Source organism: Leopardus geoffroyi, chromosome A3, assembly GCF_018350155.1.
Source record: "Leopardus geoffroyi isolate Oge1 chromosome A3, O.geoffroyi_Oge1_pat1.0, whole genome shotgun sequence".
NCBI lineage: Eukaryota > Metazoa > Chordata > Mammalia > Carnivora > Felidae > Leopardus > Leopardus geoffroyi.
This window is the reverse complement of record NC_059336.1, coordinates 54,034,369-54,048,067: the sequence shown is the minus strand read 5'-3', so window position 1 is coordinate 54,048,067 and position 13,699 is coordinate 54,034,369.

Sequence of the window (13,699 nt, the reverse complement as noted above, 5' to 3'; positions counted from 1 at the left end):
CACATCTTCTTTATCCATTCATCAGTTGATAGGCATTTGGGCTCTTTCCATAATTTGGTTATTGTTGAAAGCGCTGCTATAAACATTGGGGTACATGTGCCCCTATGCATCAACACTCCTGTATCCTTTGGATAAATTCCTAGTAGTGCTATTGCAGGGTCCTAGGGTAGTTCTATTTTTAATTTTTTGAGGAACCTCCACAGTGTTTTCCAGAGTGGCTGAACCAGTTTTCATTCCCACCAACAGTGCAAGAGGGTTCCCATTTCTCCACATCCTTGCCAGCATCTGTTATTTCCTGAGTTGTTAATTTTAGCCACTCTGACTGGTGTGAGGTGGTATCTCGGTGTGATTTTGATTTGTATTTCCCTGATGAAGATGATGATGTTCAGCATCTTTTCACATGTCTATTTGCCATCTGGATGTCTTCTTTGGAAAAGTGTCGATTCATGTCTCCGGCCCATTTCTTCATTGGGTTATTTGTCTTTCAGGTGTTGAGTTTGGTAAGTTCTTTATAGATTGTGGATACTAACCCTTTATCTGATATGTCATTTGCAAATATCTTTTCCCATTCCAAGTTGCCTTTTAGCTTTATTGGTTATTTCCTTTGCAGTGGCAAACGCTTTTTATCTTGATGAGGTACCAATAGTTCATTTTTGCTTTTAATTCCCTTGCCTTCAGAAATGTGTTGAGTGAGAAATTGCTGTGGTTGAGGTCAAAAAGGTTGTTGCCTGTTTTATCCCGTCAGGTTTTGATGGTTTCCTGTCTCATATTTAGGTCTTTCATCCATTTTGAGTTTATTTTTGTGTATGGTGGTCTAGTTTCATTCTTCTGCGTGCTGCCCAGTTCTCCCAGCACCATTTGCTAAAGAGACTGTCTTTTTTTCAATTGGATACTCTTTCCTGCTTTGTCAAAGATTCATTGGCTATATATTTGTGGGTCTAATTCTGGGTTTTCTATCCTATTTCATTGGTCTATGTGTCTGTTTTTTTGTCCCAATACCACACTGTCTTGATAATTACAGCTTTGAAGTAGAGGCAAAAGTCTGGGATTGTGATGCCTCCCACTTCGGTTTTGTTTTTCAACATTACTTTGGATATTCAGGGTCTTTTGTGATTCCATTCAAATTTTAGGATTGTTTGTTTTACCTTTGAGAAGAATGCCAGTGCAATTTTGATTAGGATTGCATTGAATGTGTTGATTGCTTTCAGTAGTATTGCCCTTTTAACAATATTTATTCTTACAATCCATGTGCATGGAATGTTTTTCCATTTCTTTGCATCTTCTTCAATTTCCTTCATAAGTTTTCTATAGTTTTCAGCATACAGATCTTTTACATCTTTGGTTAGGTTTATTCCTAGGTATTTAATGGTTCTTGGTGAAATTATAAATGGAATCGATTCCTTGATTTCTCTTTTTGTTGCTTCATTATTGGTGTATAGAAATGCAACTGATTTCTATACATTGATTTTTTACCCTGCAACTTTGCTGAACTCATGTATCAGTTCTAGCAGCCTTTTGGTGGAGTCTTTTGGGTTTCCCATGTAGAGTATCATGTTGTCTGTGAAAAGTGAAAGTTTGACTTCTTCTTTGCCAACTTGGATGCCTTTTATTTCATTTTGTTGTCTGATTGTTGAGAAGGACTTCCAACACTATGTTAAACAACAGTGGTAAGAGTGGACATCCCTGTCATGTTCCTGATCTCAGGGGGAAAGCTCTCAGTTTCTCCCCCTTAAAGATGAAATTAGATGTGTTGGTTTTCATATATGGCTTTTATGATGTTTAGGTATATTCCTTCTATCTTGACTTTCTTGAGGGTTTTTATTAAGAAAGGATACTGTATATTGTCAAATGCTTTTTCTGCATCTATTGACAGGATTATATGGTTCTTATCATTTCTTTTATTAATGTGATGTATCACATTGATTTATATACAAATACTGAACCAGCCCTGCAGTCCAGGAATGAATCCCACTTGATCAAGGTGAATAATTCTTTTTATATGCCGTTTAATTCAATTTGCTAGTATCTTGTTGAGAACTTTTGCATCCATGTTCATCAGGGATATTGGCCTGTAATTGTCTTTTTTTTTTTTTTGTGGAGTCTCTTTCTGGTTTGGGAATCAAGGTAATGCTGGCTTCATAGAATGAGTGTGGAAGCTTTCCTTCTGTTTCTGTTTTTTGGAACAGCTTGAGAAAGATAGGTTTTAACTCTGCTTTAAATGTCTGGTAGAATTCCCCTGGGAAGCCATCTGGCACAGGACTCTTATTTCTTCGGATATTTTTGATAACTGACTCAATTTCTTCACTGGTTATAGGTCTGTTCAAATTTTCTATTTCTTCCCATTTGAATTTTGGTAGTGTGTGGGCATCTAGGAATTTGTCCATTTCTTCCAGGTTGTCTAGTTTGTTGGCATATACTTTTTCATAGTATTCTCTGATAATTGTTTGTATTTCTGAGGGGATGGTTGTGATAAGTCCAATTTTTCATGATTTTATCTATTTGGATCCTCTTTTTGAGAATTCTGGCTAGGAGCTTATCAATTTTGTTTTTTTTCTTTCTTTTCTTTTTTTTTTTCTTCAAAAAGCCAGTTCTTAGTTTCATTAATCTGTTCTGCTGTTTTTGGATTCTATATGGTTTATTTCTGCTCTAATCTTTATTATTTCTCTTCTTCTGCTGGTCTTGGGGTTTCTTTGTTCTTCTGCTTTTAGTTCCTGTAGGTGTGCTGTTAGATTTTGTATTTGGGATTTTTCTTGTTTCTTGAGATAAGCCTGGATTGCAATGTATTTTCCTCTTAGTATAGACTTTGCTGCATCCCAAAGGGTTTTGAATTGTTGTGTTTTCATTTTCATTTGTTTCCATATATTTTTTTAATTTCTGCTTTAATTCCCTGGTTGACCCATTTATTCTTTAATAGGATGTTCTTTAACCTCCATGAATTTGAGGTTTTCCAAACTTTTTCCAGTGGTTGATTTCAAGTTTCATAGCATTGTGATCTGAAAATGTGCATGGTATCACCTCAATTCTTTTATATTTATTGAGGGCTTCTTTGTAACCCAGTATGTGATCTGTCTTGGAGAATGTTCCATGTGAACTCAAGAAGAATGTGTATTCTGCTGCTTTTGGATGAAAAGTTCTGAATATATCTGTCAAGTCCATCTGGTCTAGTGTCATTCTAGGCCATTGTTTCTTTATTGATTTTCTGCCCAGATGATCTGTCTATTGTTGTAAGTGGAGTATTAAAGTCACCTGCAATTGCTGTATTATTATCAATAAGATTGCTTATGTTTGTGATTAATTGTTTTGTATATTTGGGTGCTTCCAATTGGGTACATAAACATTTATAATTGTTAGCTCTTCTTGATGGATAGACCCTGTAATTATGATATAATGCCCTTCTTCATCTCTTGTTACAACCTTTAATTTAAAATATAGTTTGTCTCATAAAAGTATGGCTACTCCAGCTTTCTTTTGACTTCCAGTAGCATAATAGATAGTTCTCCATCTTCTCACTTTCAATCTGAAGGTGTCATCAGGTCTAAAATGGGTCTCTTGTAGACAGCATATAGATGGACTTTTTTTTTTAACCCATTCTGATACCCTATGTCTTTTGATTGGAGCATTTAGTCCATTTAAATTCAGCATTATTATTGAAAGATATGGATTTAGTGTCATTGTGTTATTTGTAGGTTTCATGCTTGTAGTGATGTCTCTGGTCCTTTGTGGTCTTTGCAATATTCCATGTACAGTCCCCCTTAGGATCTCTTGTAGGGTTGGTTTAGTGGTAATGAACTCCTTCAGGTTTTTTGTGTGGGAAAACCTTTATTTCTCCTTCTATTCTGAATGACAGCCTTGTTGGATAAAGGATTTTTCACTGCATATTTGGAAAAATAGGAATTTTGGAATATGAAATTCAGCACATTGAGTATTTCCTGCCACTCCCTTTTGGCCTGCCAAGTTCAGTGGATAGGTCTCTTACTGTCCTTATGTGTCTACCCTTGTAGGGTTAAGGCCCATTTTTCCCTAGCTGCTTTCAGAATTCTCTCTTTATCTTTGTATTTTGCCAGTTTCACTATGATAAGTTGTACAGAAGATTGATTCCTGTTATGTCTGAAAGGAGTTCTCTATGCCTCCTGAATTGCAATGTGTGTTTCCTTCCCCAAATTGGGGAAGTTCTTAGCTATGATTTGTTCAAGTAAACCTTCCACCCCTTTCTCTCTCTTCTTCTTCTGAAACTCCTATAGTGTGGATATTATTACATTTCATTGAGTCACTTAGTTCTCTAATTCTCCCCTCATGGTCTAGAATTTTTTTTATATCTCTTTTTCTCAGCTGCATTTTTTCCCCCATAATTTTATAGTCTATTTTACTTATTCTGCCCTATGCCTTTTGAATCCTCGCTATCACTACATCTAATATATTTTGCACCTCATTTATAGCACTTCTTAATCCATCATGACTATTTTTTAGTTCTTTGATCTCTGCAGCAATAGATTATCTGCTGTCTTCTATACTTTTTTCAAGCCCAGTGATTAATCTTATGACTATTATTCTAAATTCTTGATAAGATATATGTTGTATTTCTTATGTGAGCAATTCTTTAGCTGTCATTTCTTCTTGGAATTTCTTTTGAGGAGAATTCTTCTGTTTTTTTATTTTGACTAGTTTTCTGTCCCTTATGTGTTTTGTTTTTTAATTTTTTTTTTCAACGTTTATTTATTTTTGGGACAGAGAGAGACAGAGCATGAACGGGGGAGGGACAGAGAGAGAGGGAGACACAGAATCGGAAACAGGCTCCAGGCTCTGAGCCATCAGCCCAGAGCCCGACGCGGGGCTCGAACTCACGGACCGCGAGATCGTGACCTGGCTGAAGTCAGATGCTTAACCGACTGCGCCACCCAGGTGCCCCTGTCCCTTATGTGTTTTAAAAGCTTGTTATGTGTCCTGCACCTGTGAGAACTACTATATTAAAGAGGGGTCATACACTGTCCAGGGCCTGGCCCTTCAAGAGGTATTTTTTGGAGAGTGTTACTTGCTCTCTGTTGTTGTGACTTTGATTGCTTTATCTCCCTACTCATAGTGATGTTCTGTACCCTCCACCAGGTGTGCTTTGATTTGTTCATTGAAGGAACCCTGGGAAAAAAATTTTTAAAAAGGGGGGTGGTGGTGATGGAAGAGACCTTATCCCATACAAAAAGAGAAATGAGAGGGGCAGGGAAAAATAAAAAAAATAATAAAACTGACCAGAGAAACTATACAGCATAATCCAGATATAGAGAGAGTAAAATAAAGAAGGAGGTATATAGCAGGTCTCAAGAGAATAGGTTAAATATATCTGCTTAAACAAACCGACAACCAGAACAACCAGAGTGTGTGTATATCTATCTATCTATCTATCTATATATATATAGTAAAAATTTTCTGAGAATTCATCAGAAAATGCAAAACTTCTGGGTGCCTTGGAACTAATGGCAGTGCTGGTCTGGAGGAGGGGCTGTCTGGTTAGTCAGCATCAATCTCGTGTGGGTAGATATAGAGTTACCAAGTGTGGAGGGGTGTGGTTTGGGGTAGGCGGGTCCTGCCTCCACTGTGGGTCCAGTGTGCCTTCCATGAAGTCTCACCTTGTTTGTGATGGGTAGAAAAATGGTGACATCCCAGTTTCTTCTCCCCGGACCAGGTGTCCCAAACCACTCTGTTCAGGCCATCCTCACAATGCTGTGTGGGCACAAGTGGGCTGTTTGTTGTTGTTGTTATTGTTGTTTGTTTGTTTTATTTTCTTTTTCCTGCTCCACAGTCTCCCAGGCCTCTTGGGGATCATCTGGGATTCAAATCCTGATGTCTTAAAGGATCCCATTCTATGCGCCCCGGTTCTGGGGAAGTGTCACTCCACCCCACCGATGAAGAGCCTCCTCACAGTGCCTTGCTGGTGTGAATGGGATGGTTTGTCCTGCTCCGCTGACTCCTGTGCCTTCCTGGTACTCAGCTGGGATTCAAACCCCGATGTCATAAAGGATCCTGCTCTGTGCATGCCAGTTCCAGGGAAGTGCCACTCCACCCAGCCGACAAAGGGTCTGTGGCTGGTGGGTGCAGACAGGGATTTTTGTCCTTGGAACTATATACTTTCTTCCCACAGCACTCAAGTGAAGGGATTGCTTTCTCCCACTGAGGACTGCACCTCTGAACTAGTTACTGAGCCCGGACTGGCTCACCTCCTCTTCAGATGCATGAACAGGACAGCCGGCCCCAGTCTGGAGAATGCCCTGTAGGTAGAGACTGGATCTTTCTCTGTTTTTTCTCAGTCCCCAGTCCGTGGTTTTTCTCTTGTTCAAGTACAATCCTACACTTTCTCAGTCTCTCTTTCTCTTCCTTTTGTCTCTCTGCAGAAAGGGATCCCTCCCCTCCGTGCCTACACCATCCATTTTATCTCTCCCAGTTTGCAATCATGCAACTATGGCCTGCCAGGTTGTCCCTGTGGGCCCCCAAAGACATCTCTCACTCCGCAGCCTGGACTCTTGGAATTCCAAGTCCTCTGGCTTCAACACTGCTCTGTTTGAGAGACAAGAGTATTTTGGGTCCCCCTACTTCTCTGCCATTTTGGATTCTCTCCTCTGTATTTCTTTTTAAAGACTTAAGAGAAGTTTTAGGTTGACAATAAAGTTGAGAGGAAAGTTACACAGATTTCCCACATATATGCTTACCTTATTCAGGCCTCTCCATTACCAATATCACTCACTAAAATGGTACTTATTTCCCTAAGGATGACCTGCATCTACACATCATAATCATAATCACTTCATAATCATAATCACCCTAAGTCCATAGTTTACTTTAGGGTTCATTCTTGATGTTGTACATTCTATGGGTATGCACAACTGTATAGTGACATGTCTCCATCATTATATTATACAGAGTATTTCCACTGACCTAACAATTGTCTGTGCTCTATTTCTACCAACACAACCTTATCCCTGTCTCTATAGTGAAGCCTTTTCCAGAATGTCATATGGTTGGAATCACATAGTATATAGTCTTCTCAGATTGCCTTTCAATTTTCAATATGCATTTAAAGTTCCTCCAAACCTATTCATGGCTTGATAGTTCATCTTGATAGTTCTTTTTTCTTTTCTTTTTCTTTTCTTTTTTTTTGGGGGGGGGCTCAATGATATTCCATTTTCTGGATATACCAGTTTATCCATTCACTTACTGAAGGACATGTTGGTTGCCTCCATGTTTTGGTAATTATGAATAAAGCTTCAATGTGTGTGCAGATTTTTTTTGTGTGGACATAAAATTTTAACTCCTTGGGGTAAATATCAAGCATGGATGGTATGGTTAAGAGTATATTTAGTCTTATAAGAAACTGTCCAACCATCTTCTAAAGTGGGTGTGCCATTTTCTATTCTCACCAACAATTAATGAGAGTTCCTGTTGCTCCACATTCTTGCCAGCATCTGGTGTTGTCAGTGTTCTGGCATCTAGGCATTTTAATAGGTATGTAGTCATTGATTATTGCACTTTAAATATTATTTGTAAGAATAATGTGATGTAAAAGATGAAAACACATTCTTCCAAGGAGGATTCACATTTTTCTGTCAGGCACTCGGTGACACTATAAGTCTGTGGATGACCTGATTCCAGGTTTTGAGTTTGGTGTCATCTGGATCACCCAGATGGTAAGAACTGTGGTTTCAAGAGCTGCCTCATTAATTTTCATATTTTAAGAGTTCATGTTAGTGATCCTTGGCTGTTATTTTGAATCTCCACTGGGAATGTCTGTGCTTTGACTCAGTGTTTCAGTTTTTTAGTAATTAGGCAGAGGGTTCGCAAACAGTTTTAGAGAAATAAATGGTTTCAAGAGCTAAGTTTAACTTTCTGGATTCTCACATTTTCCAAAAATACATATCAGTGTTTTTTATGAAATCCTATATTTCTTCTTATTCTATATCCCTAATTCTGCAATTGTTTCAAGTATTAGAGTTTTCTTGAGTATTCTTGCCCCAAATTCCCCTAGTCATTTATTTCCCCCCCTGGATAGCAAGGGCCTATGTCAAAGTGCCTATTTGACATCTATTGGATGGAAAACCAGGCGTCATTGCTAATCGTATTTGCATCACCATGTCCCTCCCATGCATACTGTTATCAGATCCCCTAAACGTAACCTCAGAAGCATCAGAATCCAGTGATTTTTCTCTACTCTCAAAATCCACTACTGCCACTCTAGTTCTGAGCCACCATCATTTCTAATGCAGGCATGGCTGAATTTGTTTCCTCTTTTGTTGAGCACTACACAGACAGAATAATGATTTAAAATGGGAATTGTATCAGGGAACCTGGGTGGCTTAGTTTGTTGAGTGTCTGACTCTTGATTTGGCTCAGGTCATGATCTCAGGGGCATTGAGCTCTGTATCAGGCTCTGTGCTGAGTGTGGAGCCTATTAAGATTCTCTCTCTCTCTCAAATGAAAAAAAAAAAAAGGGGGAATTGTATCATGACCTGCACATGTTTAGATAGCATTCCATAGCACTGGCAATGGAGTTCATGGCTCCAAAGCCCTCCTCTATGAGCCCACTGGATGCACTGGCATTTATTTCTGCTTACTTGATACATGAAGTTTGTTCCTACCGTATCCTGTAGGAACTTATATATTCTGCTTGGAGACACTTTCTTGGGTTTGCTTCTTATCATTTATCTGTCATTTCCAGTGTCACATGTTCAATGGCACCCTGACCACCCACTATAAATCTCCAGCCCCAACCTTGTGTCCACCATCCCCATGGTGTTTTTCACTGTTTCATATTCTTCAGAACACTTATTCCTATATGAAACAGTTTTGCTTAGCTGCTAATTTTCTTTCTTATTGCTTTTCTTGTACACTGTAATGTGCCTCTTTTGTCAGGATCCTAGAATAGTGTGTGACACAGAGACATGTCCAAAAGATATTTTTTGGTGGTTGTTGAAAACACTAACTCACTAACATTCACCTCCTCAGCAGTCAGCTCTGTCTATAGCTCCTCTTCTCCCTCAATGGTTGTATGGCTTAAAAACAATATTGTTTTGAATTTGTTAGAATTTTATTCTTTTAGATGAATTGGATGCCTTGTATTTTTTTTTAAATTTTGATGAGCTTATGAATAAATGTAGTAAACAAACATTAAGCACTTAAATATGCTTATTACATGAATGAATGAATGAATGAATGTTTAGTGTGTAGATTTTAGATCTTCAATTGGTGGCTTGTTAGTATTTACTTGATGATTACAACTTTCAGTGTTTCTCATTCATTTTATATTAGTTTTTTTTTTAATCATTTTCCCCTTAATCTCACCGGTACAAAACAAAACAAAACAAAACAAAACTACTTCCTAGCTTTTGAGCTGCAATAAAGAAACTCTCAGGCCCTTTTATTATAGAGAATCTCAAAACAAATGTAGGGAGAAGAGAGAGGCAAAGACAAAGTGGAAGTCCAACCTGGCTTCTCTCAGACCAAATTCCTAATTATCCCTAGAATTATCCCTAGATAACAGAACACAGATTCTGAGGGAAAGATAGATGGCATTGCAAGTGGAGTAAAAAGAAATATATGAGCTGGATATTTTGGAAGCTGTTTCAATGGCCATAAAGTGAACTGTGACCCTGGGTTGCATGTTATTGCTACTCTCCTTTTATACATTCTGTCTGTCAGGTTAATCTTTTGGTTTTATCCATGTTGCTCTTCACAGGAAATTGATATACCTTATCACTCTCTAATTCAGCTCTTAATCTAATGCTCTACCTTCATTCCTTCTGACTTATTGCTAATACATTCTTGGTGGTATTGCAAATAATATATTACTGTTAATAATTTATTATAATCAATGATTTATTATTAATACATTATTATTAATAACAATAACTGTGTGCCTTTCTAGTATATCCAATGTTTTGATAGCATATTCTATGAGTTGGGAGGAATATATCTCTACTGGTACATAAAGAATTTAGAGCTACAATAATAATGAAATAATAGGAGGGAGGAGCAGCTAAGATAGCAGAGCAGCCTGGAGACCTGAGCTTGTCTCATCCGTGAAACACAGCTAGATCAATACTGAACCATTTTGAACACTTAGGACATTGATCTGAAGATTAACACAACAATCTGCATAAACTTGAGCCACAGAACTCAGCGGGTATGCAGTGCAGAGAGGGGAACTGGGGAAGAGAAAAGCTGTGGAAGGTAGGGAGCCGTTTTTGTGGAGAGAGAACAGGGAAAGAGAAAGAGAAAGGGAGAGAGTGCAGTGCATTAGGGTTGTGCAAGAAAAGCACTCCTCCAAAAGTAGCTTGAGAGAAAGAGAGAGAAATAGTGAAAACACTTGCAGGGGACTGAACAAGAAATCTGTTCCCCAAAACCACTTATGGGAAGAAAGGAGAGGGTTTCAATACCACCAGGATTCTATAAACAGTGGAGTGAACAGTCTGAAGTTTTGGCCTCAGTGCCTGGTGGTGTTCTGGTGAGGCGGTAGGACAAACCCATGGGAGAAGGCAGCATGGTCTGAGGGGTGCATGTGCCACATGGGGAGAAACAGTTCCCCTGCTTGGAGTGCATTTGGTAGAGGTCATATGGCCTCCCCACAGGCAAAGATCTTAGTGGATACTGGAGAGCAGCCACATTTGCTGGTATTGGGACAGAGATGACAGAGTGTGGTGAAAACTGGTGCCAGCTGTGTGTTGTGATTTGCGATAATCTTTGAATCTCTGATACTGTGTCATCACACAAATGTTTTCTGGGGCAAACAGCGTTTGTCCGTTATTCAGCAAGACCCTCCCTTGGAGATTTGTCAGGGGTCTTGGCCACAGGGTCTCTGAAGTATAGGGCTTTAAAACACAACCCCACCTGAGATGAAACTCTGAAGGGAGGTACTTCCTGGGAGGCAGACAGCTTGGACACAGACAGGGTATGGTCAGGGAGTAGTCAGAGGACTGAGACAAAGAAGGGGTGCTTGGTTGTAGGTTGGTGAGAGTGAATTTCCTGAGCCAAAGACTAGGGAGCTGGGTGAAGCCATTTCCATCTCTCCTGCACATGTGCAGGCACACTTGCACACTGATCCACCCCAATAAGCTAAGCAGTGCCACCTAGTGGAGAATGGAGCCATTACACCAAGCCCTGTCCAACTATGCCCTTCAAGCACATCCCCCAGAAGACCACACAAGGCACTCCACCTGTTAGTATGTGGACTATAGAGTGCTTCATAGTTTCAGTTCTTTAATTTTAATTTTTAATTTTATTATTAGTTTCTTTCTCCAAAATGACAAAATGAAGGAATTCATCCCAAAAGAAAGAACAGGAAAAAATGACAACCAGGGACTCAATCAACACAAATATAAATAAGATGTCTGACCTAAATTTAGAACCACAATAATAAAAGTACCATTGGGGGTTGAAAAAAGCACAGAAGACACCAGAGAATCCCGTTCTGCAGAGGTAAAGGAAATAAAATCTAGTCAGGTCAAAATTAAAAATGCTATCTTGAATAGATGCCATAACGTCAAGAATGGATGAAGCAGAGAAGAAAATTAGTGATATAGAAGATAAAATTATGGAGAAAAATGACACAGAAAGAAAAAGAGGGAAACAAAGGCCAAAGGTCATTATACAAGACTTAGAGAACTCAGTGACTTATTAAAAAGGAATAGCATCTGAATCAAAGGAGTCCCAGAAGATAAAGAGAGAGAAAAAGGGGCAGAAGTTTTATGTGAGCAAATTATAGTGGGGGACTTTCCTAATCTGGGGACATCAAAACATCAGAATCCAAGAAGCACCGAGAACTCCCATTAGATTCAACAAAAACCAACCATCAACAAGGCATATCGTAATCAAATTCATAAAATACACAGACAAGGAAAGATTTATGAAAGCAACAAGGGAAAAAAGTCCCTAACCTTTAAGGGAAGACAGATCAGGTTTGCAGCAGAAACTTGGCAGGTCAGAAAGGAGTGGCAAGATATATTCAATGTGTTGAATTGGAAAAATGTGTAGCCAAGCATTCTTTATCCAGCAAGGTTGTCATTCAAAATAGAAGAGACAATGTTTCCAAGACAAACAAAAACTAAAGGAGTTCATGACCACTACACCAGCCCTGATTCTTTGAGTGGACAAAAGACAAAACAAAACAAAAAAGACCAAAAGCAACAAAGACTAGAAAGGACCAGATAACACCACCAGAAACACTAACTCTATCAGTAACAAAATGGCACTAAATTCATATCTTTTTGCACTTACTGTAAATGTAAATGGACTAAATGCTCCAATCAAAAGATAAAGGGTATCAGAATGATAAGAAAACAAGACCCATAGACATGCTGCTTACAAGAGACTCATTTTAGACCTAAAGACACCTGCAGATTGAAAGTAAGGGGATAGAGAGCCATCTATCATGCTAATGGCCATTAAAATAAAGCTGGAGTAGCCATACTTATATCAGACAAACTAGATTTAAAAATAAAGACTGTAACAAGATATGAAGAAGGGCATTATATCATAATTAAGGGGTCTATCCACCAAGAAGAGCTAACAATTGTAAAAATTTATGCCCCCAGTGTGGTACATCCAAATATATACACCAATTAAACACAAACATAAAGAAACTCATTGGTAATAATACCATAACACTAGGGAACTTCAACATTCCACTTACAACAATGGACAGATCATGTAAGCACAAAATCAACAAGGAAACAATGGCTTTGAATGACGCACTGTATAGGATGGAATGAACAGACATATTCAGAACATTGCATCCTAAAGTAGCAGAATGCATATTTTCTCAAGTGCACATGGAACGTTCTCCAGAGTAGATTGCATACTGGGTCAGAAATCAGCTCTCAACAAGTACAAAAAGTTTGAGATCATATTTTGCATATTTTCAGACCACAATGCTATGAAACTCAAAACCAACCACAAGAAAAAATCTGGAAAGAGCATGAATACTTGGAGATTAAAGAACATCCTACTGAAGAATTAATGGGCTAACCTAAAAATTAAAGAGGAAATTAAAAAGTACATGGAAGGTAATGAAAATGAAAACACTGACAGCCCAAAACCTCTGGGATGCAGCAAAAGTGGTCATAAGGAAGTATATAGTAATCCAGGACTTCATAAAGGAGAAAGACAGGTTTCAAATACACACCCTAACCTTATACCCAAAAAAGTTGGAAAAAGAATAGCAAATAAAGGCCAAAACCAGCAGCAGAAGGGAAATAATAAAGATTAGAGTAGAAATCAATGATACAGTAACAAGCAAACAAACAAACAAATCAACAGAACCACGAGTTGGTTCTTTGAAAGAATTAACAAGATTGATAAAAAAGAAAAAGGAAAGGACCCAAGTACATAAAATCTTGAATGAAAAAGGAGAGCTCATACTCAACATCACAGAAATACAAACAATAATAAGAGATTAGGAGCAATTATATGCCAACAAATTGGGCAATCTGGAATAAATGGAAAAATTCCTAGAAACATATAAACTACTAACATATAAACATATAAACATGAAGAAATAGAAAATTTGAACAGACCCATGACCAGTAAAGAAATTGAATCAGTAATCAAAGATCTCCCGACAAACAAGTCCAGGGCTGGATGGCTTTCCCAGGGAATTCTACCAAACATTTAAATAAGAGTTAACAGCTATCCTTTTGAAGCTGTTTCAAAAAATAAAAATGGA